Below are 27,101 nucleotides of genomic sequence, written 5' to 3'. Positions count from 1 at the left end.
AACATCTATAGTTTCTTCGGTCCATGAGCAGAGAGGCTTCTGTACCATGTTGTGGTGCATCCAGCGAGGATGCTTCAGAGCAGTGGTTTTCCAACTGCCCCCCTAAACTCTCATTCCACCTTAAGCAATCCAATAGACATAAATGGCTCTGTGACTGGTAAGGGATTGCTTAAGGTGGTATGTGAGTGGGGGAAAAAGAATGGGAATCACTGCTCTAGACCCAATTGTTATTAAAATATTTTGAGGAAAAATTGTCATTGGCTCATTTCCTTTGGAGTTCTGAAATGGTGCACATAACGAGTCAATTAGGGATGATTAAAACGGTGGCTTTCAAACTTTCCACCCACATCCACCTTAAGCAATCCCTTACTAATCACAGAGCACCAATGGCATAAGGATTCCTTAGTGGAATGTGGGCAGTTTGAAAACCACTGCTTTAATTTTAAAGAGAGAAAGACTTTGAGGTTTTTTATACATTGATATTTAAATGAATTAGGAAGCAGTCACTAAAGTGCATAGATCCACAATTTACAATCTCCAGCAAATTCCTCCACAGTTGGGAAGTTATGTAAAATTATTTCGAAGCATTTATTCAAAACCAGATGGTCAATTCATGGCTCCATATTCCTGGAACAAAGTTAAGGCTTTGGGATGATGCAGAGGAGATTTATTATGCTGACCGGATGCATCACATCTTGGGATGGGAGCTGCTTTGTCAATGACAGCAGGAAACTCTGGAGAGTTGTGAATATAGCTCAAACCATTGTACAAGCCAACCTCCTCTCCGCTAACTCCATTTTCACCTCCCACTGCCTTTGGAAAGCAGCCAACGTTGTCAAGTATGCATCGCATTGCAGTCACCCTCCCTTCTTCCCCCCGCCACCCCCCCCCCCACCCCCGGACGGGAGATGCACAAGTTAGAAAACGTGCCCCACCAAATTCACGGGTAGATTCTTTCCTGCTGTTAGCAGATTGTTAAATGGACCTCCTGTTTGTCCAAGATAATGCCAGTCATACTGTTTAACCATACTACACTCCGTAACTCTGTGCAACTCTGCACTTATAGTTCACTGTGATTTATTCTTGAATTGCTTGCTGTACAATGACATGCCTGGAGAGCACACAAAACAAAGATTTTTGCTGGATCAATGTTCAGATTTATTGTCAGAGTACATGCATGTCATTGTGTACAACCTGGAGATTCTTTTTCCAGCAGGCCAGGAAGAATTTCTACTTATCAATAGAAAACAAAGCTGGAATCAAGAAAAGATGTGTATAAAAGGAGAGAATTGTAAACAAGAAGGAAGTACAAACATTCTGTGCAATACAGAAAATAAATCAATAAAGTGCACAAGTACGAGTCCTTAAATAAGTCCCTGATTGAGTTTGTTGTTGAGGAGTCTGATAGTGGAGGGGGAGCAACTGTTCCTGAACCTGGTGGTGCGAGTCTTGTGGCACCGAGACCTCTTTCCTGATGGCAGCAGTGAGAACAGAGCATGTGCTGGGTGGAGGGGATCCTTGATGATTGCTGCTGCTCTTCGACAGCAGCGTTCCCTGTAGATGTTCTCAACAGTGGGGAAGAATTTTGCCTGTGCTGTCCTGGGCTGTGTCCACTACCTTTCTACTTGGAGCTATTGGCGCCCTCGTTCAAGGCTGTGATGCAGCCCACTTTCCACATCCGTAGAAGTTTACCAAAGGTTCCAATGTCATACCAAACCTCCACAAACTCCTGAGAAGGTCGAGGCGTGGACGTGCTTTCTTCACAATGATGTTAGTATGATAGATCCAGAAAAGGTCCTCTGAGATGGTGACTCCCAGGATTTTAAATCTGCTCATTCTCTCCACCTCTGATATCCCCCAACCCTGCCAAATAATCATTGGATTGTCCACCTCTGGTTTTCCCCTCCTAAAGTCCACAATCAGCTCCTTGGTTTTGGCGACATTGAGTGCGAGATTGTTAGTATATACTCTTGGTGCCTGCCCCGTTGACCACCGCCAGTGTGCTGATCTCGCCTCCAACCGTGCATCTTGGTGCCTCACAGTTCGGCGGGGAGCAACCTCCTTGGAAGAAGACCGCAGAGCCCACCTCACTGACAAAAGACAAAGGAGGAAAACCCCAACCCCCAACCTCAACCCACCAATCTTCCCCTGCGACCGCTGCAACCGTGCCTGCCTGCCCGGCATCGGACTTGTCAGCCACCAATGAGCCTTCAGCTGACGTGGACATTACCCCTCCATAAATCTTCGTCCGCGAAGCCAAGCCAAAGAAGAGGAAAGAAGTACAGCTAAGTTTTCAATGTCTCTCTCGCAAGCTGACTCATCACCTGTTTTTATACAACCCGCTACTGTAGTAGCATCAGTGAACTTGTAGCTGTCATACTGAACCACACAGTCAGAGATATAAAGCGAGTAGATCAGGGGTTAAAAATCCAGCCCTGTGGTGTTCCGGTGCTGATGGAAGTCAACCATCTTTAATTCTATACTCTGCAATTTTGACTCGTGCAACTCCCTATTCTGCACTTGTTACACTGATTTATTTTTGCATTTATTGCTGAATAATGACTTGTCTGGATAGCACACAACACTAAGGTTTTCACTGGAGCATTGTTTAATGTGAGTTTCTTGTCATATAAACATCTGGGACATGTCATCAGAATGAATGACCACCGTATGCCTTGCCAGCTGCTCTATGATGAACTGGAGACCGGAAGGAGGCCTCAAGGTCGTCCATGCAAGCGCTATGAAGATGCTGTGAGGGAAACCCTACCCTACCGTGACATCCAGCCAAGAGAACTAGAAGCTGCGCTGCTGACAGATCCCGTTGGCGAGGCCTGAGCTACGAGGCCTTCACCAGTTTTGAAGACGGGCGCTGCCAAAAACAGATGGAAAACCGTCACAAAGCAGCAGCCACAGTTATTACAAAAATGGACTTCCAGTACTCTGCGCTTCCAGGCTGGGACTAAAGTCACCTTCGTGTCCACAGATGAACTGCACAACAACGTGCCTTTGAATCGAAGGACGACCAATAAAAAAATACAAGCATAAATATAATGTATAGATACACAAACTTTTACTTCATCTGCATTGAAACACCAACAATTTAAATGATCACAAATGGAAGGCAGATAAAGAGAGGATACATATAAAAGGAGAGAAAAATAAATAATCACAGTTCCAGTTACTGCAAGAAAAGTGAAGTTTCAGTAGGGCAGAAGGGTGGTCCTGGGGTCGTTGAGAGAAGATCCTGATAGCTGTTGTTTCCAAAATGAACCTGGTCTTTAGGCCTTATGCCGAAGGGAGCAGTGAGAAGTGGTTGTGGCCAGGGTGATGGGAGCTCTTTATGACATTGGCTTGCATCATTGCTTTGTCTCAGTGCACATGACAATAAGAAATTCAAGAACAGTCCTGGGGTGAAGAACTATCACCAGAGGAGCTGTGATTATTCTACAAGTAGTGAAGGCGAATAAAAGAAAGGTGAATGAAACAAAGACATCCAGAACCATGAAGGCTTTTGATGGAGCAAATTGGGTAATGTTGTTTTAATAATAAAGGCCAAACAATGGAAGCCACCTAGTTTAATTAGCAAGAAACAGTTGTATGCCACAAGATTTTGGAAGTTCTCCCAATGGCCAATCATTTTAATTCTGCACCCCACTTCCAGAACCCGCATGTGTGTTCATGGCCCCATGGCCAAACCAGGGCCACCTGTAAAATTGGAGGAGCAGTACCTAATATTCTGTCTGGGCATGCTCCAACTGGATGGCATTAACATCAACATCTCTTGTTTCTTCTAGATCACTCCCTGTTCTTCCTTATCCTTTCATCTCCATTCTTCCAGCTCTCCACCCTCTCCATCCACTGAGCTATCCCTCCCTCCCTTATCCACCCATTATATCCTGTCTGTGAGACTGGGCTCCTCTTCCAGGCCCTCACCCCCTTAATTTTATATCTGTGCCTGCCTACATTTTGCTTGTGCCTTGATGAAGGCTTCAAGCCTGATACATTGGTTCTGTATCTTTATCTTTGCTATACAAACCAACACCCAACCCCAACCAACCAATTTTCCCCTGCAACCGCTGCAACCGTGTCTGCCTGTCCCGCATCGGACTTGTCAGCCACAAACGAGCCTGCAGCTGACGTGGACTTTTTACCCCCTCCATAAATCTTCGTCTGCGAAGCCAAGCCAAAGAGAGACAAAGTGCACTGTTTGACCTGCTGAGTTTCTCCAGCGTTGTTTTTACTTCAACATTACCTTGATGAAGGGCTTAAATCTGAAACGTTGGTGCACTATGTGACCTGCTAAGTTTCTCCAGTGTCTGCATATAATGACCAGTCCTGACATTGACAGAAAGGAAGAGAGTTACCTAGTGGGAGAATTCCACATCAAGTTTTGGAGGCTGGATCATGGTGGGGTGGGGTGGGGGGGTGGGGGGGGGGATGAAGATTTGTTTCTCAAACCTGCATTGGACCTAGTTGTAATAGTGCAGGAGGTCATACATTGATAGGTTAGAGTGGGATAGGGAATTAAAGTGGCAGACAACAGGAAGTATAGGGTCATCCCTGCAAATGTCTCTGAACATGATCTTTGGTCTCATTAACATTGAAGTTTAACCCAAGGGTGGTCCTTGTTAAAATATGATCGACTGAGAATACTGTCTAGGAACGTCTCTGAGTTAGTTACAAGAATGATTCCTCGATGAAGGGATTAGTACTGTATATGAGAAATTTTTGATGGCTCTTGGATGACCCTCCTTGGAGCTCAGAAGAATGACAGGGGAACCTCAAACATTTTTGAATGTTGAAAGGCCTGGACAGAGAAGAGGTGGCAAGGTAGTTTTCCATGGTAGACAAGGGGGCAAACTTCAGACCGGAAGGACGCCCATTTAAAACCGAGATGCAGAGGAATTTCTTTAGCCAGAGAATGGTAAGTCTCTGGAATTTGCTGCCATGGGTGGCTGTGGAGGCTAGGTCGCTGGGTGCATTTAAGGCTGACTTTGATAGGTATCTGAATCAAAGGGGTATTAAAGGTTATGAGGAGAAGACAGGGGAGTGGGGCTGAGTGGGAGAATGGACTAGCTCATTATGGGGTTGAGTTGATGGACAAATGGCCTACTTCTGTAACTTGTGCCTGCCTTTGGGTCAGAAGGTTGTGGCTGTAAAGATGCTGAGCTTGTGAATAAAGAAATGTGAAAGAAAACCTAAAAATGCTGGAGGAATTCAGGCATCTGTGGAAAGCAAAATATAATAAAAATGTGGTGGCATGGTGAGAGTAGCGGTTCGTGCCACGCTGTTACAGCATCAGCGGCCCGGGCTTGAATCTGGCACTGTCTGTAAGGAGTTTGTTTATTCTCCCCGTGTTTGCGTGGGTTTCATCCCACCATTCAAAGAGTACTTGGGTTGTCGGTCAATTGGGTGTAATTGGGCAGCATGGGCTCGTGGGCCGAAAAGGCCGGTTACCGTGCTGCAAGTCTAAAGTTTTTATTTAAAAAATTCAAAATGTGAACTCAGTTTCTTTGTTCACAGGGTCTCCCTGTCCTGTGGAATGTTTTCAGCATTTCAGGTTTCATTTCAAATTTCCCTGTATAATTCTTTTGGGGACATTTTGTTTTCCAAAAATATATTTTATTTGCAATAAATTATTTACAAACAGAAAACCATTCAAAGTTTCATTGCGCCCTTAGATTCATATTCATTCATTTCTATTTGGCAGCTGTGGCATTTGTCATTACTCCCCAAAGTTGTTTGAACAAAAGAAATAGAAGCAGAAATCAGCCATCCGGCCCATCGAGTCTGTTCCATCATTCAATAAGATCTGATCATAGGCTCATCTCCACCTACCTGCCTTTTCCCCATATCCCTTAATTCCCTTACTTTGTAAAACTCTATCCAACCTTGTCTGAAATATATTTACTGAGGTCGCCTCCACTGCTTCAATGAGCAGCAAATTCCACAGATTCACCACCCTCTTGGAAAATCAGTTCTTCTACTACCCTGAATCTTGAAGCCTTGTGTGGCTATATCTGGCTGGATGAGGTAGAGAATATTGAGCCTCTCCCACAGGGACATTTCTATTAAGAAAGGCGGCAGACGGCGTAGGGAATTCCATGCCAATCTATCACTTCAAGCTTTGCATTCCTGCTGGGAAGCAGCTGCCTTGGGAGCAGCTGGGGCTTGCTTCACAGTTCCACTGCCACATCCATCTTGGAGGAATGCAAGCCAGAGGTGATCAAGAGGCAGGCTACAACACACAATCGTGCTGGAGAAACTCACCAGGTCACGGTGTTTCTCCAGCACGTTTGTATATTGCAAACGTTTGTACTCGACCCAGCATCTTGTTTAACGAAAGAAGCAGGTTCACTTTAAAGAATAGGACAAAGCCAGGCCACTCATAATGAGGATGGAATCCTGAGATTGTTAACCATCTGCTAAAGACTTACTGAAGTATTGAGTGGTACAATTGGGTCTCTGCTGTGTTTTTAAGCCTCTAGACAGTTTCTACATTTCCCCCCAAGGTTACATCCAGAATTATTTAGTAACAGCCATCAAATTCATATAGTGACTTTTTTAAAATATATATAATATTCAGGATAATGTTTCTTCTTGATTTGATGGGATGGTTCATAGCATAGGCTTTATAAGAGAGCAATCAAGATTGTAGTAAATCCTTACAAAGCAGTAATTGGTGTATACTAGAAGGTTGACACCACACTTCAGGAGGGTGAGAGGGCTTGGCAGAGAGTGCAGAATTACAACGATCTGAGACGAGGTTTAAAGTTGTATGAATAGAATACAAAAGTTGTGATTATTTTCCCGAAGAGGAGGGAACACATATATGATGGGACTGTGACAAATTATGTCTGCTGTCTTTCCATTTCATCAGAATTCCCGTCTAGGTATCAATGAGGTGAACGCTAAAATTCGCTTCTGAGACTAGGTCAGTACTATATCCTTGTCTTGAGAAAATCCAAATAGACCAACTAAGGGGCATGGTTCTTGGTTTCAATTTGACCCCCCAAAAAAAACTGGTAAAGTTTGAAAATAATTTTATCCAGAAATCCAAGGCAAGTCCAGAATTTGTGTATTTACAAAGCCTCGAAAATTTTACATTTCTCGTATCATGATGGATCGACGGATGAGAGAGGTGTGGAAGGTTGCGGGCTGGGTGCGGGTCAATGGGACTAGGGGAGAGAAGGTGCTTGGCATGGACTGGAAGGGTCGAACTGGCCTGTTTCTGTGCTGTAGTTATTTGTTGTGTTTTATATTGTATATAGATGTGTTTTTGGGAGATAAATTGTGGCAGGCTTTTTTTTTCGTGTAGGTCACATGCAAACATTTCAGAACCGATCTTAATTAAAATACTGGAGCTCTTCTCAAGCCAGACAGGCCGGCTCTGAAAACTTTGGAGAGTGCCCAAGGAACTTCACTAATGGATTGTTGTTTTGAAAAGCAATAGATGAAAGAACTTGGAGGTTTAGGTTCTGAGCCGCAGGCTGTCTGAGTGCAGTTTGCTGTTCTAAGAGGGTCATGTGGTTTTGCAAACAGAGGGAGTCAAACAGGCTTTTCTTGGAGTGAGAGAGAGAGAGAGAGAATTCAGTTCTAGAGTTGAGTAGCAGTAGCTGGGACTGGAACAGGACAAGCTGGAAAGCTTGTGGAAAAACTCCATTTTGAAGACTGGTTGTGAATTCTTAATTCAGCCTGGTCAAAGCCCTTGTGGCTCATAAAAGAGGAGAGGACTGGCTGCATAATGTTTCACTTGAGATAAGGGAAACCGAAATGAAACCCTGTGGTGACCTGAAAGAAAGAGAGTTTCTTTGGCAAGACACTGAAGTGGCTGATTAAAAAGGATCAGTTTGTGTCCAGTGAACAACAAATCTCTCTGAAAACCGACAAGAACCTTCCTGAGCGGTAACCATTTACCTTTCAAGCACCAAAGCCTGGTGAAATTCATAAATGTTGAATTCTGTGCACAGTAGAAGAATTGCCTGCAACCAGTAAACTTGGAGGAGTGAGAAGTGAGATTGGACTGTGAATCAAAGAACTTTTCTAAACTTACACACGCATTACATAAATGTGCACTTAGAATTAGGAGGGGGTTAAGTTAGTTCATAGTAATGTTAGTGTTTGATCCTGTTTTCATGTTTAAAGATAATTTAAAGCAACTTTTGTTTAAGTAACCATTTGTATGGTGAATATCTATTGCTGCTGGGTTTTGGGGTCTTCTGAGCTCGTAACATTTTGGGGGTTTGTCCTTTCGGATTTAAAATTTTGGATCTTAAACTTTTGGAGTTTTTGTAATTTATTCGTTAATTAGTTTCTCCAAGCTAATTTTAAAGCTTGTGTGAGCAGAAAAACAGCAGCATTAGATGTTATTTCATTTTTTGTCACAACCATCACCTGTAGAACTGCAGAGCAAGAGAAAATAGGAACTGATGGTTATGTCTAAGGCATTAAAGCTGACTGAAGTCTAGCATTGGATGAGCAAAATACAAATACAGAGGATTATAGTGAAATATAAATCATAAGGGATAGTAAATGTATGGAAAGGGTTCACAAGGATGGTTTCAGGAATGCAAGGGTTATCATCTGAAGAGCGTCTGACAGCTCTTGGCCTGCACTTGTTGGAATTTAGGAAAATGAGGGGGAATCTCATTGAAACATTTTGAATGTTGAAAGGCATGAACAGAGTAGATGTAGAAAGGTTGTTTCATGTAGTGGGAGAATCTAGGACAAGAGGGCACAACCTCATGATTGGATAAATGCTTAGAGGAATTTCTTCAGCCAGAAGGTGGTAAATCGATGGAATTTGTTGCCAAGGGCAACAAGTCATTGGGTGTATTTAAGGCAGAGATTGATAGGTTCTTGACTAGTCGGGGCATCAAAGGTTATGGGGAGAAGGCCGGACAGTGGGGTTGAGTGGGAAAATGGATCAGCTCATGATTAAATGGTGAGACAGACTCGATGGGCTGAATGGCCTATTTCTGTTCCTACCCTTTATGGTTGAAGATTAAAGGAAACACAGGGAAAGGTTTTTTCTGTCAAATAAAATGTGTTGCATGATGCATTGGTGGTAACATTGAAGGGAAATTGGATCAAGAGTAGAAAGTGAAAGGAACCATGATTGATATAATTTAGATGAGGGGCATGGGAATGACTGGATTGCCTCTTTGATAGATCTGGCACAGATACAGTGGGCCAAACAGCCCCCTTCTGTGCTGTGTAATTCTATGATTCAGTGCTAGATGTGAGAGCAGCAGTCTCAGCGATGGAAATAAATTTACCTGGTGGACAATTTGGCAGTGGGCCACTCTCAACATTTCATGCATTCAGATATTTAGTCTCCAGATTCACTGAGCTTTGAAATTTTCCACTGACTCACAGACATTTGTAGAACTGCAAAGAGTCTGATCTATGAAACTGGTCTGCCATTTATCGAGTACCTTTAACAACCAAAGGATGGTTCAATGAAGCAGAACCATAGAATGTTACAGCACAGAAAATATTATTCTGCCAAGTCGCACTGACCTACACCCCCTCCATATCTGTCCCATCGACGTACCTGTCCAAATTCTGCTTAAATGTTAAAATTGAGCCTGCATTCTCCACTTCAGCTGGAAGCTCGTTCCACACTCCCACCACTCTGTGTAAAGGAATTCCCCCTAACCTTTCACCCTTAACCCATGTCCAAAACATTGTCCAAATTGGCATGCAAGAAAGATCCCTCAAAACTGCGGTGGAATAAATGATCAAAAAATACCTTCCAGGTTTTGCTTGAAGTATAAATAAATAAATGAGTACATTAACTCTTCTCCAAAGCTGTGCCCCTTGATCTATTTCATGCGCCAAAAGGAGATTTGGTTTATGGTGTCCAAGGGATAGGTCTTGTAGCTGGAGACACAGGAGACTGTAGATGCTGGAATCTGGAGCAAGAAACAAACTGCAGGTGGAACTCAGCAGGCCAGACAGCATCCATGCAGGCAGAGGGATGGTTGATGTTTTGGATTGGGAAGAGAGAATTTTTAAATTCAGCGGGATAATAGGTCCTTCCAGCCCACAACCTGTTTCGCTCAAATACCCCAATTAACCACAACCGCCCGCACGGTTTGGAGGATGGGAGGAAACCAAAATGCAGGCTCAGCGTCATGGGCCATGCCCCCCCCCAAATGAGTTATTGTGCCCTCCACCTCCTGCACTAGCGTCATGTGGTTTCATCTCCACGCACTATAAGCACGTGCATTTGTTATGTTGGAAGAAGGGGGAAGTGTGATGGCGCCGCACAAAGGTGGTTCATGGGAGGTATGGCACCACCACCACTCGCTATCCCCCCTGCGCTGCGGAGTCTTCAAACGTCGGTTTGTGCTCTCCCTCCCCAGGGGTTGGGGGGCGAGGAAAAAACTTCTAGAACCTAGAGATGATGGACTTAATGTCTCCTTAGTTCTATACTGTTTGCTTAAGGATGTTAGCTGCTATCTTGCAACAATCCATTGCAGCTTTGAAACAATTTATTATGAAATTAAAATCAATTTAAAATGCCTCAAGATGCCTCAAACTTGTCTGTTTTCACATGAAGAATGGTGCACAGGTACTTTGGAATGTTCTGCAATTAATTAAAATGGTTGCAGCTTTTAACACCTTCGCAGAGGTGTGTCCTTGATGACAAGTGAAGATAAAGTAATCTGTGGTAATTAAAAACTGGACCTAAATAAGTAATGATTCTTTTTCATAAGTTTTTTTAACCAACAGCCCCGTGTATCTCATGTCATGAATTAATGATTTGAGCTTCACGCTCCGTTCTCGCTGCTGCCATCAGGAAAGAGGTCTCAGTGCCACAAGACTCTCACCATCAGGTTCGGGAACAGCTGCTCCCCCTCCACCATCAGACTCCTCAACCACAAACTCAATCTTACTTTTGCACTTTATTTTTTTCTCTCTCTATTGCACAGTTTGTTTACATTTCTTTATTTGTTTATGTTGAGTATAGTTTTTTGTCTACCAATAAGTGGTAAATCTACCTCGCCCTCCAGGAAAAGAATCTCAGAGTCAGAATCAGGATTTATTGTCATGAACAAGTCAGAAATGTGCTGTTTTGTGGCAGCATCTTAGTGTAAACATTCATAACCATCTTGCAACATTACTATAAAATATAATAATAACAATAAAGGTGGACGAAAAGTAAGGCCGTGTCCGTGGTTTATTGATCATTCAGGAATCTGATGGCAGCAGGGAGGAAGCTGTCCTTGTGTTGCTGAGTGCTCAACTTTAGGCTCCTGTACCTTTTCTCCAATGGTAGAGCAGAGAGAAGCGGGTGATGGGGGTGGGGATCCTTTGAGGATAGAGGCAGCTTTTTTAAGACTCTGCCTCATGTAGACGTCCTTGATAGAGTGAAGTCTGGTGCCTGTGATATTGCAGGCCGAGTTAACAACCCTCTTATTCTTGTCCTGAGAGTTGGCGCCTCCATGCCAGGCATTGATGCAACCAGCCCAAATGCTCTCCACGGTACACCTTTAGAAGTTTATGAGAGTCTTCGATAACATGCTGAATCTTCTCAGACACCTCACAGTATGGCCGCTGGCGAGCCTTCTTTGTGACTGCATCAATGTGCAGGCTCCAGGACAGATCCTCAGAGATGTTGATACCCAGGAATTTGAAGTTCTTGACCCTCTCCACTACTGAGCCCTTGATGAGGACTGGGTCATGTTCCCTGACTTTCTCCTGAAGTCCACAATTGTCTCCTTGGTTTTGATGGTGTTGAGCGCAAGGTTGTTGTGGTTACACCATTCAACGAGCTGATTTATCTCCCTCCTGTCGCTTCCTCGTTGCTGTTCGTGATTCTGCCGACAACTGTGGTGTCATCGGCAAACTTGTAGATAGAATTGGAATCTTGCCACACGTTCATGGGTATATAATTATTAGAGCAGGGTTGTATGTGATGTCATGTATGTACTCTGACAATAAATCTGAACTTTGTCTGCATTTCCTTCTTGTTTACATTTCTCTTTTATATACATGTATTATTTCTTGAGTACAGTTTTTTTTTGCACTATTGATAAATAGAAATTCTGCCTGGCCCGCAGGAAATGAATCTTGGGTTTGTGTGTAATGTCATGTATGTGGTCTGACAATAAATTTGAACTTTGATCTTTGAATTCCAGAATCTGGTATGTTAAGACCATGGGGATTTTCCACAGTTTAATAGCAAGACAGGTCAAAACAGAGACTGCTGGAGATATTCAGCAAGTCGAGATGCATGAGAGAAGGATCGACACTTGATGGGGATTGGGCAATGTTTGAGATGTAACAGCTTTTGCAAGAATTTCACCCTTGGATTAACCATTGCAACTTTTCAAAGTAGAAATTTGCAACTTTTGGTGAAGAGGCTGCTTTTCAAAGTGTGCCCTTTGGCAGCAATTCTCAACCTTTTTATGGCTCTGGCCTCCTTAGGGCTCTGCTCAATGTTTATGGGCTCCCGTCCTGACAAGCAGTTAAGTTTAGTTGGTTTCTTCTGTACTTCTCTGCTTCCTGCAACATTAGATAAGATGAACTTTTATTGTCATCGCACAAGTACAATGAAATTGAGCGCACACCCTGACTGTGCACACAGACATCAAACAAATAAAATATAAAAACAACACAAAATAAAATAAACCAATACAATATTCAATGTTTGATGTTCAGATCACGTATAGCTCTGGGGTAAAAAACTATTTTTTGTGTGTCCATGATTTAATGGTCCCAAAATGTCTACCGGAGGGCAGCACGCCAAACAGATGATGACCAGGATGGAAAAGGTGTTTCATGATTTTGGCTGCTCTACTGAGGCAGTGGGAGCTGAATAAATTCTCCAGTGAGCATCCGATAATCTTCTGAGCCATATTGATGACCCTCTGAAGGTCCCTCTTGTCTGCTGCCACCGAGCAGCTGGCAAACCATGTCAGGATGCAGTAGGCCAGCACCCTCTCGATGGAGCAGTGATAGAAGGATACCAGCAGTTTCTCCTGCAGTTTGATTTTCCTGAGAATCCTCAGGGCATGGAGTCATTATCGTGCCTTTTTAATACTATGATGGTTTTGATAGTCCAGGAGGGATTTTCAGCAAAATGCTACACATTTTCGTGCTACAGATAACGCTAAACGTACAAATGCAATTTGAAATTTATCCAACCCCAACCCCAATCCCTTCAACGAAACTATATAGCCCAACAAAAAAATCGATGGGTCTAATGGCAATTTAATCTTAAATAATTTTTCCAAGACCAATCAATTTCTTCCCAAAGTGGTTGTACTTCAACACAAGACCAAACAGCATGTAAAAAAAAAGTTCAATTTCAGAGTCCACATCGAAAACAAGAGTCTGAATTACTAAACCCATATTTTTTTCAATTTCTCTGGAGTCAAATATAACTGATGTAAAAAATTATTATTAACCATTCCATATCTTACATTTGTCAATTTAGTTACACTGTCGTGACACTTAACCTCCCAATTGTCTTCAGGAAAAATATGTTAAATCACGGAGGCGCAAGTCAGGGCCGACCGAGCTCGTCACAGAATCAGCGCTATCTTTTGGATGTGCGATCGGTGCCGGTGTAATACTCAGCTGAGCAGGGGTCCTTTGAGGCTTAGGAACTCCAATCAACGACTCTGTGGCTTCAACTTGGTAGGTAGGCCTCAATTCTTCAACACGTTTATAGGGTAATTTCTTCTGTAACTGAGTTCTTGATTTCTTCACGTTTGTAGCAATTTCAATCTTCCACTATTCCAAAGTCTGTGAATACTATTTTTAACAACTTTTACAGGTTTTAAAATCAGGTATTTATAAGTCTAACTGGGGAAAGGTGGAACTGCACGTTTTCCCTCTACACCATCTTGCCATGCCCCCATCTGTTTCCTCTTGAAACAAGTCCAACCACAGTCGTATTGTCCACAAACTTGAGGATGAAATTGGTGGAGGGTGGGACTCAATATACACCCTTGTGGGGAGCCAGTTCTGAGTAAAAGAGAGATGACTGCCAATTTTAATAGTCTGGGAACCGTTGGTTAGAAAGTCCTTAATCCAGAGACAAAGAGATTGGGGAAAATCCAAATTTAGAAAGTTTTGTAACCAGTCTGCCTGGGATGATGGTGTTAAGGGCAGAGCTGAAGTCTATAAAAAGCATCCTTACATAGCTCCTCTGGTCTTCAAGGTGGGTTGTGCAGTGTGAAGAGCAGTGGTGATGGCATCCATTGTAGATCTGTTTGCCCTGTAGGCAAACTGATAGGGATCAAAGGTGGTTGGGAGATGGGCTTTTATAAGTTGCAAGGCCAGCCTCTTGAAGCACTTCATGATGACCAGTGCTACCGGACAGTAGTCATCGAGGCTGCTAATGACATTCTTCGGCAGTGGCAGATTTCAGGCAAGGTGGGATGATGGTTTTAGACCAGGACAGGTTGAAGATCTTTGTGCATGCCTGCTCTCCGAGGTCTTCACATTCCTTCAGCACCCTTCCTGACACACCATCCGGGCCAGTGGTTTCCCTTGGATTCATCGCATTGAGCACCCATCTCAAATCATACTCCTACACAGTGAGGAAATGGCAGTTAGATGCTGATGAGGGTGTTGTGTTAGTTTCCGCTGCCTTCACCTCAAATTGACCAAAGAAACAATTAAGTTCCTCAGCCAGTGTTGCATCACAGCTGACGCTCATACTGTTGTCGATTTTTGTAATTGGTGAAACGTTGGGTGCCCTACCACACTCTTATTATAGGCCACTTTAGCATCCCTGATGCCTCCCTTCAGATTGGCTCTAGTGGTGCTGTACAGTGGTGCTATCGCCAGACCTGAAGGCGGTGTTACATTTGTGGACAGCGACATGTCAACACAGTTCTGTACGTAACTACAGCTGATGTGTCCACCTCCAAATCCTGATCTTCAAAAATGTCCCAACTGGTCCTTTCAAGGCAATCCTGTAGCTGCAAGGAAGCTCCTTCTGGCCATGTTGTAACAGTCTTTATAGTGCGTCAGCTCTCCATTTAAGGGGAGTGTATGATGGGATTAAGAATGTGGATAAGTGATTGGACTGGCCCAGGTGTGATAGTGGTATTGACTTAAAATTGTTTTTAATGTTTGAATAAACTTTATCTAGTGTATTTTCCAGCCCCCTCCCTCACCCCTTTAGCATATTTAATATGCTGTTCAAACTTGACGAGGACTGCCTTTAAATCTGTATGATTAAAATCTCCAGCTATAATGTGGGGTAGAGCTCTTGTAAATTTATAGCATTGAGAAAATAGCCTAAAGCTATGCCTGCATTAGCATCTGGTGGAATGTAAACAGCTGTAACTATGACAATAGTAAGCTCTCAGGGTAGGTAAATCTTTCTTTGGCTTGGCTTCGCGGACGAAGATTTATGGAGGGGGTAAAAAGTCCACGTCAGCTGCAGGCTCGTTTGTGGCTGACAAGTCCGATGCGGGACAGGCAGACACGATTGCAGCGGTTGCAAGGGAAAATTGGTTGGTTGGGGTTGGGTGTTGGGTTTTTCCTCCTTTGCCTTTTGTCAGTGAGGTGGGCTCTGCGGTCTTCTTCAAAGGAGGTTGCTGCCCGCCAAACTGTGAGGCGCCAAGATGCACGGTTTGAGGCGTTATCAGCCCACTGGCGGTGGTCAATGTGGCAGGCACCAAGAGATTTCTTTAGGCAGTCCTTGTACCTTTTCTTTGGTGCACCTCTGTCACGGTGGCCAGTGGAGAGCTCGCCATATAACACGATCTTGGGAAGGCGATGGTCCTCCATTCTGGAGACGTGACCCATCCAGCGCAGCTGGATCTTCAGCAGCGTGGACTCGATGCTGTCGACCTCTGCCATCTCGAGTACTTCGACGTTAGGGGTGTAAGCGCTCCAATGGATGTTGAGGATGGAGCGGAGACAACGCTGGTGGAAGCGTTCTAGGAGCCGTAGGTGATGCTGGTAGAGGACCCATGATTCGGAGCCGAACAGGAGTGTGGGTATGACAACGGCTCTGTATACGCTGCATTTAACTGTCAGGTCCTCCAGCTCAGGAGAACAATGACTGTCTATGTCTGCACCAATTGTTAAGTATCTACATGCATAACCTCCCCCCACCCCCCCCACCCCCCACCCCCCCACCCCACCTTGCTTATAGCAGAGTCTTTATTTCTATCCCAGTTAAATGCTGTTCGCCCTGCACGTTCAGTTGCTGCATCTGGGATAGGTAGATGTAACCGCACCTCTGTTATTAACAGAATACAACAGTCCCCTCAATGAGTTTGTTTTCTGAGATCTGCAATTTAAATCTGTCCATTTTGTTGGTGATGGATCTGGCATTGATAAGAAAAATACTGGGTAGTGGTGTTTATAATTTCTATCCGTGAGACCCTCCTTAAATGTGCTGTAGCCCTGTGGGATGGTGTATGTAGTGTAGGTTTCAGTATCTAAAGAAGGAAATACCTTTAAATGTATATTTTTTAAATTTTAACAATACAGCAGGCTGAAATTCTTTTCTGGCCCAATGAACACATGTAGCCCACTAAGACCCAATTAACCAACCAATTCCTGTGTGTTTTGGAAGGAGGGAGAAAAGCAGAGCACCCAGAGAAGACCCCCCCCCCACCCCCAGGTCACTAGGAAAATGTATTAACTCATTACAGACAGCAACGGGCCCGAACACTGGTCACTGGGGTTCAAATCTGGTGACCCTGTTGAGGATGGCTGGCCTAAATGGCCGTCTCCATTTCCTGAGGCTGTAATCCCAGGTTCTGGGCTCTCCATTCTGAAGAAGCATCTCAGTACCCATCCTGCTCTACAGAATTTTGTGGCATCCCAGTAAGATTCTCTCTCTCTCTCTCTCTCTCTCTCTCTCTCTCTCTCTCTTTCTCTTTTCCAGGCTCTTCTCTTTCTCTTTTCCAGGCTCCAGTAAGTACAGGTTGATCTTCTCCCTGTGGGGAGTGACTGGGTGGCACAGTTAGAACACAAGAATATTTGAAATAGGGGCAAGAGTCGGCCATCCAGCCCATTGCGCCTGCTCTGCCATTCAATGGCTGATCTGATGGGCTCATTTCCACACCTGTCTTTTCCCCGTATCACTTAATTCCCTTACTATGTAGAACTTTATCCAATCTTGTCTTAAATATACTTACTGAGGTTACTGTCACTGCTTCCACAGATTCACCACCCTCTGGGAAAAGCAGTTCCTCCTTATCTCCACCCTGAATCTTGAGGCTTTGTCCCCTAGTTCTGGCCTCCTCCACCAATGGATATAATTTACCTACCTTAATCTTATCTCTTTTTTTTTCTTTGGCTTGGCTTCGCGGACGAAGATTTATGGAGGGGGTAAAAAGTCCACGTCAGCTGCAGGCTCGTTTGTGGCTGACAAGTCCGATGCGGGACAGGCAGACACGATTGCAGCGGTTGCAGGGGAAAATTGGTTGGTTGGGGTTGGGTGTTGGGTTTTTCCTCCTTTGCCTTTTGTCAGTGAGGTAGGCTCTGCGGTCTTCTTCAAAGGAGGTTGCTGCCCGCCAAACTGTGAGGCGCCAAGATGCACGGTTTGAGGCGTTATCAGCCCACTGGCGGTGGTCAATGTGGCAGGCACCAAGAGATTTCTTTAGGCAGTCCTTGTACCTCTTCTTTGGTGCACCTCTGTCACGGTGGCCAGTGGAGAGCTCGCCATATAACACGATCTTGGGAAGGCGATGGTCCTCCATTCTGGAGACGTGACCCATCCAGCGCAGCTGGATCTTCAGCAGCGTGGACTCGATGCTTATCTAGGCCTTTCATAAATGTATATGTCTCTCTAAGATCCCCTCTCATTCTTCAACATTCCAGCGAGTACAGTTCCAGACGGCTCAATCTCTACTCATCGGCCAACCCCTTCATCCCTGGAATCATCGAAGGAATTAGCATTAGTGTCCTGTTATTACAGCACTGGTGACCCAAGTTTGAATCCGGCGTCGTCTGCAAGGTGTTTGTATATTCTCTCCGTGACCTACGTGGGGTTGGTTGGCCAATTGGGTGTAATTGGGCTAAACAGGTTTCAGTGACCAGAAGAGAATGTTCCTCTGCTGTATCATTACATTAAAAAGAAAAACATTTAAAGAGTGTCCAATTCATTGACTTCAAGGTGTTTCCTTCTTGAGATATTGAAACCAACATCTGAATTCTGAGGCCCTCTCATAGATCTTGTTTCTGCCTTTTCTGAGTTTTCCTTGAAGACAGCCTCAGGCCAGAATGTCGGGAATAAGTTCCCCTATAGATGTTGAATAGACCAGCATTTTGGTGTTTTTCCTACAATAACAGTGTCTGCAGCTTATCACGTTTCTCACAGTCCGGTTCATAAACAGTTTGAAGTTGAAACTCTGTTAATGTTTGACAGAATTTCTCTTGTACTTGGTCCCTGTGTCATTGCTGGCCAAAGTTGTGTCCCACTATGAAATCAAACCAGCAAAGACACGAGGTGAACTACAAAAGTCTGCAGATTGTAGTAAAAACACAGAAATGCTGGAGGAACTCAGCAGATCTCGGAGCTTCCATAGTTGTGCCCTAAGAAAATATGGGCATGAATTGGTAATGTTAAAGCGGGCTTGGTTTAACCATTAACATTAATTGCTGTTGGGTGACAATCAAGCTTCTTTATCAAAATAAAACTTCACACTTTGTTTAAACAAAGTATTCTCAGGAAACAAAAGGGGCACCTTTTTGACACAGAGGCTGCTGGGAGGGACTCGGGCACTGAAGGCTTCCTGATCAGAGGTTTGGATCTGGACCTCTGTTCGTTGATGGATCAAACAGGGGTCTGCGCTGTTGCGGGAGCGCTGGAGGCAAATCCATGGACACTCAGTGACACAGAAGGGACTCTCTTTTGATTCTCTTTCTATCCTATTGTAGGGGGTCTGGTCAATTCTTTGAATGCCTTACGGCAGGGAGAAGGCAATTTGTGTGATTTTGCATGTTCTGTACTATAACATGACAATAATTGAATCTTGATCTATAGAACCAGATGAAGTGGCAGAGATTACTACAATTCCATCTTTTAAAAGCTATTTTGACAGATATATGAATAGCAAAGGTTTTAGAGGAATATTTATCCTTTTACATTCATTCTTTTTTCCCTCTTATTGCATATTGTGTTAATGTACTTTACAGTCTGAAATGGAGAGCACTAAGTTCTTTGGAGTCCATTTAACTAGTGACCTATCATGGACACACATCTCCTCACTTGTCAGGAAGGTGCAACAGCGACTGCACTTTCAGAGCAGACTGAAGAGAGCAAAACTAAAGTACACTATTACGTCAACCGTCTACAGAAACTCTGAGAGCGTCTTGACGAGCTGCATCACAGAGTCAAGTCAAGTGCATTGTATGCATGTGTAACCACTTATGCACATCACTTACACCCTCGCACGCACACCATTTGCGCATACATGCACACCATTTATGGGCATGCACACACACACACACACACACACACACACACACACACACACACACACACACACACACACACACACACACACACACACACACACACACACACACACACACACCTCTCTGTGGCTGTGATTGTAATAAAAACACAGAAGAACTGGAGGAACTCAGCAAATCTTGCCGCATTCATGGGAGTTAAAGATTATACAACCAACATTTCAAACCTGAGACCTTACATTGAGTTCCTCCAGTATTTCCATGTTTTATCTCTGTGTTAAATTAACAAATAAACTTTGAATGCAGAGAAGATTTACTAATATGTTGCCAGGCCTCCAGAAATTGAGTTACTGTGAAAAATTAAACAGGTTATGACTATATTCCTTAGATCAAAGAAGAATGAGGGGAGACTTGATAGAGGTTAATAAGATTATGAGGAGTATAGACAGAGTAGATGTGAGTAGGATGTTTCCACTTAGATTGGGGGAGATAAATACAAGAGGTCACAGCTTTAGGCTGAAAGGGGAGAGGGAGAACGGGAACATTAGGACATTAGGGGAAAGTTTTTCACTCAGGGAGTGGTAGGAGTGTGGAATGAGCTGCTGTCTGAGGTAGTGAATGCAGATTCAATCTTGGAGTTTTAAAGATAAATTGGATAAATACATGGCTAGGAGAGGTCTGGAGGGTTATGGGATGAGAGTAGGTCAGTGGGACCAGCTAGTTTTATTGGTCAGCACAGACCAGAAGGGTTGAATGGCCTGTTTTTCTGTGCTGTAATGTTCTATGGTTCTAAACATATTCACAGAGAAACTACATATGTTTGCAGAAAGACGCACGCACGCACGCGTGCGCGTGGCTCATCATGGAACTGCAGACAGTATACTGAGTCAGAATCATCAGAACTAGGTTCTCGATATCCAAGGCTGCTTTTATTCCACCTTGAATTGAGTGCCATACAGCCATCAAACCTTTGTTCACTTACCATACTTGCTCTTAGTCCATGCATTCATTTGTCCCACTTAACACTCGGGTAAATGTCTGTAATAAACATCATGGTGTGACAGATCATTATTAAACAGAAGTGGGAACTTTCTGTACCCAAATTGGCTCCAAGTTCATTGATTGAAAAGTCAATAATTTTAAAACTTCTTGAGGTTTAAAAAGACATCATGTAAATACAGATTTTCTTTTATGAAAAATGTGTGCTTTTGCTCCCAGACATATGTAAGAGTTCAACTTTGTAAACATATATATTCTATTGCTCCCAAGATTTGCTGCAGTGCTGGGTGATGTGTCCAACAGGCAAATGGACTGAGATACATTTGTAAAACAGATTAAATGTTTTATAAGTTCAGATAGTACAGATTCAATCACTAATGTGTCTATGTACAGATGGTCGTGTAGGATGACTGTGATTGGCTGAGAGTGTAGCCACATCTACTGGCGGGTCTTAAAGGATTGCTCCTAGCCAGACCAGGTCATTCTGGACGGGTCGACCTACTTGTGATGTGCTCCAGTCTTTTAGTTAATAAAAGCCTTGGTTTGGTTCTTCCGACGCGCATTACAGGTATATCACGCATGTTCCATTTTAATATATTTTGCATGACTGTAAAAGGAACCTTGAACCTTGTGGTAGTCAAGGATTCAGTTGGCAATGGTGAACATTTAAAGAAACCCATTATTCTCAACAAATACACAGCATCTTTCAGCTGCTCCCATTGGGGAAGAGATGCAGGAGGATCAGAGCCAGCACCACCAGGCCAAGGAACAGCTTCTTCCCACAGACAGTGAGAATGATGAACGACCAAAGGAACTGCTCACACTAACCATCTGAGACTCTCCTATTCAAAAAACAAAATAATGGCGTGAAGCAAGGCTGTGTTCTCGCACCAACCCTCTTTTCAATCTTCTTCAGCATGATGCTGAACCAAGCCATGAAAGACCCCAACAATGAAGACGCTGTTTACATCCGGTACCGCACGGATGGCAGTCTCTTCAATCTGAGGCGCCTGCAAGCTCACACCAAGACACAAGAGAAACTTGTCCGTGAACTACTCTTTGCAGATGATGCCGCTTTAGTTGCCCATTCAGAGCCAGCTCTTCAGCGCTTGACGTCCTGCTTTGCGGAAACTGCCAAAATGTTTGGCCTGGAAGTCAGCCTGAAGAAAACTGAGGTCCTCCATCAGCCAGCTCCCCACCATGACTACCAGCCCCCCCACATCTCCATCGGGCACACAAAACTCAAAACGGTCAACCAGTTTACCTATCTCGGCTGCACCATTTCATCAGATGCAAGGATCGACAATGAGATAGACAACAGACTCGCCAAGGCAAATAGCGCCTTTGGAAGACTACACAAAAGAGTCTGGAAAAACAACCAACTGAAAAACCTCACAAAGATAAGCGTATACAGAGCCGTTGTCATACCCACACTCCTGTTCGGCTCCGAATCATGGGTCCTCTACCGGCACCACCTACGGCTCCTAGAACGCTTCCACCAGCGTTGTCTCCGCTCCATCCTCAACATCCATTGGAGCGCTCACACCCCTAACGTCGAGGTACTCGAGATGGCAGAGGTCGACAGCATCGAGTCCACGCTGCTGAAGATCCAGCTGCGCTGGATGGGTCACGTCTCCAGAATGGAGGACCATCGCCTTCCCAAGATCGTATTATATGGCGAGCTCTCCACTGGCCACCGTGACAGAGGTGCACCAAAGAAAAGGTACAAGGACTGCCTAAAGAAATCTCTTGGTGCCTGCCACATTGACCACCGCCAGTGGGCTGATAACGCCTCAAACCGTGCATCTTGGCGCCTCACAGTTTGGCGGGCAGCAGCCTCCTTTGAAGAAGACCGCAGAGCCCACCTCACTGACAAAAGGCAAAGGAGGAAAAACCCAACACCCAACCCCAACCAACCAATTTTCCCTTGCAACCGCTGCAATCGTGTCTGCCTGTCCCGCATCGGACTGGTCAGCCACAAACGAGCCTGCAGCTGACGTGGACTTTTTACCCCCTCCATAAATCTTCGTCCGCGAAGCCAAGCCAAAGAAAGATACTTTTCCTACGTATGTATTGTTTGCCTGTACGTGCGTTATGTCTGGTTGTGTGTCTGTGTGTTTTGCACTGAAGGCCAGAGAACATTGTTTCATTGGGTTGTATTTGCAATTGGATTTAATAACCTTGAACGTTAACTTGAAATATGCAATCCACTGAGAAATAAAAACATAGGATGAGTAAACAAAGGAGGCTGAGGAGAGTAAAGGATTAAAAGTTTAAAGGAATAGGAAACTTGAGAATTAGGAAAAATTTAGGAAACAATATTACATTTCTACACTTGTGCAGAATGAGAAGCAAAAATAAATGAAAGTGAAACACGAAAGTCTGCAGATGTAGTAAAAACACACAGAAATGCTGTCAGAACTCACCGGGTCTCCCAGCGACCTAAGAGGAACAGAGATATAACCGACGTCTCAGACCCGAGTCCTTCCTCAAGGGATCCATGAAAAGCAGGCAGGCGTCTGAATTAAAAGAAGGGGCGGGGGGCGGGGGGGGGGGGGAGGCCAAGCAGAGAAAAAGTGTTAATTAGATATGGAGATGAGGCCAGGAGAGAGGAAAGGTGAGAATTGACTGGGGGAGGTGATGGATAAATGCCAGCCCTTGGGAGACAGGGAAAAAAAAGTAAAAAGAATAAAGCATTAAAAATAATGAAGTATTTTTTTTAAAAGTGTTTGTCATCACTGTAGATGTCACAGTTACTAAAATGGGAGGTACCAGGGCTCCACTGATAGTGAGGAGTTAGTCGCAAACTCTTCATAACTAAATATCCCAACCTGAAAATAGCAGAGCTGAAAAGGAAATGACAATATAATTTGGCCAAATGAATTGTGTGATTCTATGACTGATTGCCTGGGAATGGAAACATCTTAGATGATTTTTTTTCCATTTAATTTGAAATTAATTTTGCTGAATTGACATTTGTTTTACTTTCTGTACTCTTTGTTTATCTTTGTAGTTCTTCATACAGCTGCGGCACCTTCTGTAAATATTCTTTCTTCTCCACTTTTGTGTGGTGTCCACTTATACTATAGAAATATAATGAGAGCTCAAATACAACCATAAGGGCATAAGACCAGAAATAGGTTATTTAGCCCATCGAGTCTGCCCTGCCATTCAGTCATTGTCCCGCTCAGCCCCACTCCCCGGCCTTCTCCCCATAACCTTTGATGCCCTGACTAATCAACAACCTATCCATCTCTGTCTTAAATACACCCAATGACTTGGCCTCCACAACCGCCTGTGGCAACAAATTCCACAGGTTTATCACCCTCTGGCTAAGGAAATTCCTCTTCATTTCTGTTCTAAGTGCTAAGTTCTGTTCTGCTCTAACCTTCAATCCTGAAGTTGTGCCCTCTCGTCCAAGAATCTCCCACCATGGAAGGAACTTTTCTACCTGTACTCTGTCCATGCCGTTCAACATTCAAAATGTTTCAATGACATCCCCCACTCATTATCATAAGTTCAAACGAGTACAGACCAAGAGCTGTCAAGCGCTCCTCATACGATAACCCTTTCAGTCCTAGAATAATCCTGGTGAATCTTCTCTGAACCACATCAGCACATCCTTTCTTAAATGACGCCCCAAACTGCTCGAATGCTCCCACGTGGGGTCTCACTGGTGTCGCATAAAACCTCAGCATCACATCCCTGCTCTTATAGTCTGTTCCTCCTAAAATAAATGATACGTGCACACTTCCAACAGTAATTAATCATATTCACAAGGGAACCAGATTTATGTGGATTATTTGGACTTCAGTAAAGGTTTTGACGTCATGAGGTTTTTCCTCATGAAATACTGCTCCAAAAGGTTATAGGCTGTGGGAATAGAGGACAAGTTGTCAAATTTAATGTCAAGTTGGCTTGTAACTGGAAGCCAGAAGGGAATGGTGGAGGGATTGTTCTTGTGAATGGGTCTGTGTCCAACGTTTCAGCCTCTTCAAAGCCTTGACATTCATAGAGTAGTTGAATTGAACTGAATTGTACCCAGATACTGTAAAAAGCTTTGTTTTGCATGCTATCCAGTCAACTCGTACAGCAGTAGCAAATCAAAGAATCAAAAAGAATAGTACAGGGAGTAGTTACAATAAATTAAATCAGCAAAATAAAGTCAACACGATATTCCATGGAGATGTAATTAGTGATTCAAAAAAGATCACTAATTTTCTTTAAAAATGAGAGGCATAGCATGGAGAGCCAGCACCTTTTTTGCAGGGCGGGAATAGCAAACACCAGTATAAAGTGAAGGGAAAAAGTTTAGGGGAGACATCAGGGGTAAGCTTTTTTTACACAGACGTGGGTCTCTGGAATGCCTTGCCAGGGTTGTTGGTGGAGGCTGAAACATTAAGAGCATTGAAGGGACTCTTAGATGAGCACATGGATGGAAGAAAAACCAAGGGTGATGAGGTAGGAAGGATTTGGTATTTTTTGATAGGAATATATAGGTCGGCACTACATTGAGGGCTGAAGGGCCTGTACTGTGCTGTAATGATCTATGTTTCAATTCTACCCCTCTATGCATGGACCCTACATCCGCTGTTCCCTCTTTCCCTCTGAGCTGTGTGCATGTGCACACACACACACACACACACACACACACACACACACACACACACACACACACACACACACACACACACACACACACACACACACGTTTTGCACACAAAGTTCAAAGTACAGAATAAAATCTTAATACGTTACTTTGTAGAATGGACCCATACTTGTATTACATTAAAACATGTCAATACAGTTTTATTAGCTGTGAGGGGTAGGCTGTGCCAAAACTATCTTGAAACAATTTCAAGTTTACATTTACACTAACTTTTGTCACAGGGAAAAAAAAATGCACAACATAAGATTTTTACGCATACTGACTACTAAAAATGAGAGGGAACATTGCCTACATCGAGGTTATTATTTTAAGACGTTCTTCTGGGTTGTGATGGGCATTCCCAGTTCCCCTTGAAAATGGTGTCCTTAGTCGCACTTCTGCTCATTGTTCAAAACAAATGACTTTTGCAGTTCACTGCACTGAAACTAATCTGCCGTGGAACTGCTCATTTCCCCTTTGGGAATAATATGCCGCTCTCGCATTTAAAAAAAAGTTTCCAGAAATAATCCACAGAATTGTGATAATGTTTTATGTAATTGAACCAAAACATTGATGACTAATGTACTGTTTTACCTATCCAAAAATTCTCTAGCATTTCTTAATCTTAAATTCCAAAGGGAGAACCGAGCCACTTAGACACGAGGGACTGGAAAATGGGTGGGTTACAAAAATATCTTTGAATTCTTCAGCCGTGACCTATGGTGTGAATGGATGACTGGGGACAAATATCAGCCATGTAGAGTAAAACCGCATTTATCTGCCACCTTTGGGAATTGATAGATGCTGCATAAGTGTATCTTCTGGTTGCTTGAGACTTACAATGCCTAACTAAAACTTGCCTCATTTCTACTGAAGTCTAATACACAGATTTATTTTTTTTGCCAGTTGCTTGAGGCTGCTGGTTGCTTGAATTCCGGATACCAGGCATTTTACTCTGGAGCTCTATGGCAGCCATTCTCAACAGTGGCCCTATGGACCCACTGGACGCCACAGCACATTTAAATAAACACCTGGTTTTCTTTTCACCTCACATGACATAAACAATTAGTGTGACACTATTATAATGCGAGAGAGATGGGTTTGAACCTGGCACTGTCTATAAGGAGTTTGCGCGTTCTCCCCATGTCTGCATGGGTTTCCTCCGGATGCTCTGGTTTCCTCCCACCCTCCAAAATGCACAGGTTAATTTGGGTGTAAATGGGCTGCATGGCCTCAAATGGCTGGAATCGGCTTTAACCATGCTGTGAATAAAACGTTAAAAAATTAAACTGTTTTTAATGTCATCGGTAGGAGGGAAGTAAGGAAGAAACCAGAACGTGACTGCTTCACAGGGAAAGGGAGCCATAAACTTGGTGCAGAGTCCTCAGGGGGCCATAGCTGAGAAAAGGCTGCACATCCTATGAGGTCTGGTTGGTCAGTGCATTGGGATAATACACTAGCTTTGGAGGTTCCCCAGGTTGATTCTGGAAATGAAGAGGTTAGCTCATGAAGAGATATTGAATAGCCTGGGGCTAAACTCACTGGCGTTCATAAGAGTTAGCGTCACATCAACTGTTCGTGTCACATGAAGTGAAAAGAGTGTGCAGTGATGCCCAGTGGGGCTGGGCCTTATAAAGACATAAAATTCTGAAAGGGTTAGGCTTACACAGGATGGACCACAGGAAGGTTCAATACACAAATGTGCTGGAAAAATGCAGCAGCGTCCTTTATGCAGCAAAAATACAATATCCAACTAAAGTTTGGGGTCTGAGTCCTTCATCAAGGACAACAAGAAGGGAGCTTCCTCCTTCCATCTGGGCATGTAGTAGGCTGCTGGACTCGATATGAATTCTCCAAACTTTTCACTCGTCCCTTCTGATCCAATTGGCCATTTCTGCCTTTCGGCATTTTGGCTCAGTTTTTCTTTCTCTTTGGCCGTGTTGCCTGCCATTAGCAACACATACACAAATGAAAAAACATAGTTTGATCCTAACTGCAGTATTAAATCATTTAGTCTCACCCTATTAGAGATATTCCCTTTGACCCA

At 43.7% G+C, this 27,101-nt stretch overlaps 1 long non-coding RNA gene across 1 annotated transcript in view; it reads left to right on the top strand.

The window, feature by feature from the left end:
• The first annotated feature begins 2,668 nt into the window (after positions 1 to 2,668).
• Positions 2,669 to 27,101, top strand: part of LOC138746230 (uncharacterized) — an 81,172-nt gene continuing 56,739 nt past the window's right edge. The window contains exons 1-2 of the long non-coding RNA XR_011346810.1: positions 2,669 to 3,528; positions 13,490 to 13,653. This is a non-coding gene — a long non-coding RNA (uncharacterized lncRNA). The remainder of the gene's footprint in view (positions 3,529 to 13,489; positions 13,654 to 27,101) is intronic.

This window comes from Narcine bancroftii, chromosome 11 (genome assembly GCF_036971445.1).
Source record: "Narcine bancroftii isolate sNarBan1 chromosome 11, sNarBan1.hap1, whole genome shotgun sequence".
Classification (NCBI taxonomy): Eukaryota; Metazoa; Chordata; class Chondrichthyes; order Torpediniformes; family Narcinidae; genus Narcine; species Narcine bancroftii.
The sequence above is the reverse complement of the archived record's forward strand: the minus strand, read 5'-3'. Positions and strand labels throughout refer to the sequence as shown.